Source organism: Pseudorasbora parva, chromosome 2 (assembly GCF_024679245.1).
Source record: "Pseudorasbora parva isolate DD20220531a chromosome 2, ASM2467924v1, whole genome shotgun sequence".
In the NCBI taxonomy this organism is placed as follows: domain Eukaryota; kingdom Metazoa; phylum Chordata; class Actinopteri; order Cypriniformes; family Gobionidae; genus Pseudorasbora; species Pseudorasbora parva.
In genome coordinates, this window is record NC_090173.1 from 41,341,749 (window position 1) to 41,348,257 (window position 6,509).

General features: G+C 34.8%; 1 long non-coding RNA gene across 3 annotated transcripts; it reads right to left on the reverse strand.

The window, feature by feature from the left end:
• Window positions 1-1,507: 1,507 nt before the first annotated feature.
• LOC137054044 (uncharacterized) lies at window positions 1,508-5,222 on the reverse strand. Of its 3 annotated transcripts, none has more exons than XR_010899958.1 (5): window positions 5,113-5,222; window positions 4,280-4,341; window positions 4,062-4,183; window positions 3,683-3,822; window positions 1,508-2,177 (listed from the first exon to the last, which is right to left on the reverse strand). It is a non-coding gene; the product is annotated as an uncharacterized lncRNA (long non-coding RNA). The 3 variants fall into 3 exon arrangements; XR_010899959.1 differs by having other exon boundaries at window positions 3,688-3,822; window positions 5,113-5,220; XR_010899960.1 differs by lacking the exons at window positions 4,062-4,183; window positions 5,113-5,222 and having other exon boundaries at window positions 4,280-5,093.
• Between the last annotated feature and the right edge of the window lie 1,287 nt (window positions 5,223-6,509).

Sequence of the window (6,509 nt, forward strand, 5' to 3'; positions counted from 1 at the left end):
TGTTTACAAAGTGCACATGCGAAGACTAATACAAACAAAAGCAAAAAAAAACGATGTCAGACAGTTGAAAAAGGGGTTTCGTTTTTTTTTTTTTTTGGTAAATGGCATTTGTATTAGCCCTCACATGTTCACTTGGGGCTGTACTTCCACCAATGTTTAGTGTGACCGTTTTTTGTTGTTGTTGTTTTTATGACCACTTGATAAGACCCTATTCCTCATCTGGGATCACGCAGAGCCTTTGAAGCCCTTCGGAAAAAACTGCTTTGATTTGGACCTTCAACATTTTGCTGGTCACAATGGTGAGGAGAAAAATCCTGGAATCCTTATTTTCTCTACGACTGAAGAAAGAGAGACATGAACATCTTGGATGAGATGGGGGTGAGTAAAATATCAGGAAATTAATTTTGAAGTGAAATAATCCTTTAAGCCCAGAGAGTAAATTATCTTGTGCCATTCCTGCCACTCTGAGATCAATAACAACCGCTCAGCTGGGTCTTTCTGGTGAGAAAAAAAAAATCCATCACATAGCATGTGCAATAAACACTACCACATGTTGCCATGCACACCCAATAAAAAGTGATGTGATTTAGGGGACGGTTTCTATTACGGCTACTTCTGTGGATCTGATTACCAAGGAAAGAAGTTAAATATCTGGCTCTTTTGCCAATCTTTAGATGGATAACGACATTTCCTGAAATGGATGGAAAATACCATACTGTGGAAGATTGCTATTAGTATCTGGGGACAGATTTTACATCCTTCATCACGCAGATACAACCCTACCTAATGATACCACTTTCAATATTTAATCATTTTAATATTGTTCCTCTAATTTGCACCTCTTGATACATGATTAAATAAAACCTGCTCTACACCGCATCTGAAATCATCTCTTTTCATTCACTCTGTACATTTTAATGTAGCTCAAAATAAAGCAGGATGGTGTCTTGGGCATGAATTCAAAAGAGCACAGATTTCAACTACAGTTCTTTTATTGAAGAGTTTCAACATTTCTCCCTTGCGTTTGGTAATTTAATGTGGTGGACTGTGAGGCTTGCAATCATGTTAGAAGCCTTACAGATCCTACACCTCTGATGGCTCAGTTATTGTATTTGTCACATTAAAACCAGGTCATAGCTTTGCACATGCCATATCTGTCCTCTAAATGTGAGCCTCTTGCTAATTTTGTGCATCTGTATTATATAGCAGTTTGTATATTTTTGAAGAATGGGGGAAAATTACTGATGTGAAATGACAATTTATCAACGGCTTGTTCAAGTCCTACAAGCCATTCACTGCCTCTGCATGTCATCAATTGTACGACTGTGCTCACTTAAAAATGTTGGGTTAAAAATAACCCAACACGTAACCCAACTGTGGGTTGGTATAGCACCTACCCAACGTTGGGTTATTTTAACCCAATGCATTGGGTTAAAAAACAGTTGGGTTAAAAGTAACCCAACAGTTGAGTTAAATTTTTATTTTTATTCATGCCGTTATTTTAATAAATAAAATACCCATTGTTTTCAAATACAGATTTTTTATTTGTATAAAACAATAAATGTGCTTTAAAATATATATTGTAAATGTCAAACTAAATATTGGGGAGTAAATATTTATTGTAAATATACATAAATGTGTAAATATTAAATTCAAAATACACAGCACACATAATACACAAAAATGTACATAAGGTAAACATACATAAAAGGTGTATATACAAAACAAAAATTAAAAATGAACACAACAAATATTAAATTAAAAACCTATACAAATATGGACAGAATACACAAATTCATAATATTAAATTCTTCCAGAAATAAACAACTTTATTAAAAAAATCTACATTGTACACTGTATGCCTTGATGTGTTGTAAACATATGTAGCGAAACAAATACAAATTATGATAATCAAAGTTTTTAATGAGGCAGCAAAATATATATTCAAGTTTGCATGCTACAAAATCTCCCAAATGGGGCAGAGGTCTTTGGATAGTTCATGTCATAAATAAATAAAAAATCTGAAACATACAGCCAGTGCTTGAAATAAGGTCTTCTGTTCAACTGCCTCCACAATGAAAATGAAAAAAATCAGCGAGGTCTCTTTGTCACCAAGCATCGTCATGTGGATCCTGGCTTGTCTCACTGTTCAGCTAATGCTCCATGTTAGTTCCAACCTTAAAAGAATTTAAAAAAAGTTCAGTTTGCTTGCACTGTGACAACATCAGCAGTGTTAAATTACGTCAAAGTTGCAATGAAGCAGTGTTGTACTGAATTAAAGAAATTGTCACTAATTAGTCATTACATCTGCTGTTCATTTTTCACCAATCAACATACTAATCCTCATGCTGTTTCAAACCCGTAAGACTTTGGTTCATCTTCGGAACACAGAAAGGCCAAGAAAGGCAGTAAAGACATTAAAGTAATCCATGTGACTCCAGTAATTTAACCTCCGTTTTATGAAGTGACAAGCGTATATTCTATCCCTTAACCATAATTTACCACTTTATTTACAAAACATTAATCTCAACACATGTTCACGAGAGCCCCTAGACGCATGCGTGTTGTGTTGAAAAGAGAGCAAATGTTGTTGTGTTATGTTTTTTTTTTGTGTGTTGTTGTTGCAAAAAGCACTCGTGTCGCTTCATAAAACTGAGGTTAGACCACTTGAATCCCATGGATTACTTTAATGCTGTCTGTCCTGGGTCTTAAAGTGGTAGTTGCGTAGGTCGTCAATGGAGGGACAGAAACCTTGCAGATTTCTTTAACATTTGTGTTTCAAAGAACAACTAAAGTCTTACAACGACACGAGGGTAATTCATGAGATAGTTTACCCAAAAATGAAAATGATTCCATGATTTACTCCCCCTCAAGCCAACCTAGGTGTGTATGACATTCTTCTTTCAGACAAATACAATCTGAGTTATATTAATAAATATCCTGGCTCTTCAAAGCTTTATAATGGAAGCCCATAATTTGAAGCCCAAAAATGCATCCATCCATTATAAAAGTGCTTCACACGGCTCCGGAGATTAATAAGAACCCATTGAAGTGAATTGATGGGATTGTGTAAGAAGAATATCCATATTTAACACGTTATAAAGTAAAATATCTAGCTTCCAGTGGACCGCATTAAGTATTCAACTTCTGAAAAAAGCGTAACTGCTGTGAGAATAACGTCGGACGTAGCGTAAAAAAACGTAAATGTCGAGACGATAAAGTTGGACGTAGCGTAACCGCTTTGATTTGCGAGAGGCGTTACAGTTTCTTTGTAAGTTGAATAAGGAAGGCTGTCTGTCGAAAATTTGTTATTTTAGTCTATAAAGTTTTAAATATGGATATTTTTCTACAAAAACCCATCGATTCACCTCAGAAGGCCCTTATTAACCTCATGGAGCCTTATGGATTACTTTCATAATGGATGGATGCACTTTTTTGGGCTTCAAATTTTGACCATTATAATGCTTGGATTAGTCAGGACAATTATTAATAACTGATTGTGTTCGTCTGAAAGAAGAATGTCATATACACCTAGGATGACTTGAGGGTGAGTACATAATGGGATATTTTTTGGGTAAACTATTGGATAATCTATTAACAAGCAAAATCACTAAAGCAAATAATAAATGGATGCATATGAGCAGTGCACTTTATCAAAGCTAATTTGATAGTGTTGCTTTACCTTACAGGCTGATGGGTGAATGTAATTAAGCTTCTCTTCATTTCAGCATATGTTGGACACACCATGTTGTCCATTTGTGAGGTATGGCGATGATGGCAGGATGGCAGGAAGGGTTTTAAAGGCAATTTCTCCATGATCATCTTTGAAAGACAAGTTTACAGAAAAAGAGAAAAAAACAGTTTTCACCTATACCAAATGTGTGGACCTGATTTCATATGCACTTAGACACAACCAAAACAACTTATTGAAATTAAAACATACTGTATGAAAATGAGAAGACAGCTGAAAAAATAATAATAAACTGGTTGTTTCCCAAATAACCTGGTTCTGTAGTAGACCCTGCACTGCACATTGGCCAATCTAATGTTATTCAACTTACCAACTTGTTAGTAGAGACTCCAAACCCGGAAATATGCGTCAGATTAGGAAGACGTCGAACTTGTGTACTATTGGGGATACTCCAGGACTAGAGTCGAGAACCACTGAGATCCAATCCTTCCTCTGCATTAGAATGAAGCAGGGGGAAAAAAATAACCAGAAAAGTAAACTAGTCTTTAAAAAATAATTGTGTACAACTTGTTTCAATATCGTACTCACCTTTAATTAAATGGCAGAGGTTCAACTGTTCTAGTCTTTGCTTCACAAATGAATCCATTGGTCTAAAACACAGGTATATAACACATTTAGTACAACATATTTAAAATAAAGGCAAAAACTGTCATAGCTTCATAAGAAAACGTACTATGGTTGTATGATTTAGCTACTCCTGTAATACGTTTAATAGTAACATGCATAATATATATTCATATGACAACATTCATTATGAATATAGGCCTACCACATTTCTGCCAAATTATCATAGTTGCAGTTTGTGTTAACTTACTACGGTAAAACTAGGTAATTTGTGGGTTGGAAAACATTCTAACTGTCGTGAACTAACGTTACAATTGTTAGCACAATATTTCAGTTTTCTGCGTCAATGCTGTTGTGAATATCTGCACTCATTCATCTCACAACAGATATTTAGAGTAGTAAGTTATACTGTTGGATATTCGGCGAATTCAAACGCTTCCCCCTGGATCTCACAGCGCTGCTGTGGTGTCGTGTGACCGGGTCTGAGCTCGCGCTGCACGGGCCGAGCTGATAATGCTCCGCGCGGCTTTAGATAGTGATTTCAGACTAGGCATTAGTTACTTACTTTCTGTATCACCGTATTAAGTTTCTAAATAGGTACACTAGAATAATGTTTTTACTTTATTACTGCTAGCGAGCTAACTGGGATAGCTATGGTTTATTTCCAATCTATCTCATTTTTCCAGAGAGCATTAAAGGGATTTTTTTAATAAAATTCAGTTTTCGACTATATTCAACGTTTCAGTACACAATACATAATGTTATAAGAGTTGTATTCATAAAATGGCATGTCTTACCTTTCATTTCATAATCAGGCTGCAGCAGCGTCTTCTGTTGGCAGTAACTGGACGGTTAAAATTTGAACCGTCACTGGGGAAACCGTATTTAACCCAACGGCCGGGTTATTATTTTAACGATGTTAAAATAACCCAACATTTTGCAAAATAACCCAACATATTGACCCAATATGTGTAACCCAACGGTTGGGTACAAAAAATAACCCAACGTTTTTTAGTGTGTGTAAATTGTCGGACTCTTATCAAAAAGGCCCCAAAATGTCAGACCGCGTTCTTCTGATCCCGATCCAGACTAGAGACAGCTAAAGTATGCATGACAAAGTAGCACAGCTTTTGGCATCATCTGTTGCTCTATCAGTGGCTGTCAGGCATGCCTATACTAACCCATTCCTACTCTCTAATGAAGCAGAGCCCGTGGGAGCGTGGCAGTGCTTTTGTCACAGTTTCAAGGCAGCAGAATGTGCCTCAACAATCAGACAATCGATCCAGAACGTGGGTGTGCATAAGTGATAAAGGGTCTATTGAAATATAACCCACTTTAAGTTCATCTGTACAGAGGATGTGATTTTGCTGATAGAGAAGCCTGCTGATTATTATTAGGGTTGAAAATCCAATCAATAATAATCAAATAATTTATATCTGAATTATATAAATATTAACTAAGAAAAAAAATCAAGATTATTCACATTATATAGTTTGTTGCATATATATATATATATATATATATATATATATATATATATATATATATATATATATACACACTGTAAAAAAATATTTAGAAAAAAAGTTACCTGGTTGCCTTAAAATTTTGAGTTCATTGATTTTAAAATTTTGAGTTAATACAATGAACATTTTGTGATATTCGAAAACCTTTATTCAAATATTATTAAAAGATTTTGTGAGCATATTGGGGAATTGTGTGTGTTTTATTTCTGATGACGCAGTGAAACATGCCAAAAAGTGCTATTTTCATGATATATCAATTTTTTAATGTGGTTCATACAAAAATATTTAGAGTTTCTATTTATTAAACAAATTTCCTTCATTGTATCAACTCAAATTTTTAATTTCAATAAACTCAAAATTAAGGCGACCAGGTTACTTACTTTTTTAAGTTAAACCAACAAAAAAGAACAATATTTTTTTACAGTGTATATATATATTACACAGTCACCTATGATAACATATCCCTCTAAAATCTAATGTATACACATGCATTCTGTAAAGCTTCTTTCAAACAATGTGTTGTGAAAAGCGCTACAAATAATTGTGAATTGAATTAATCACAGGCTTACAGTTTACAGGCAACACTAGTGAGTGACTATTACAAGCTTTTTCCATTTAGCTTATCTGGCTCTGATCGTGGTTTGTTGGCGAGGTTATGCTTTGTAATC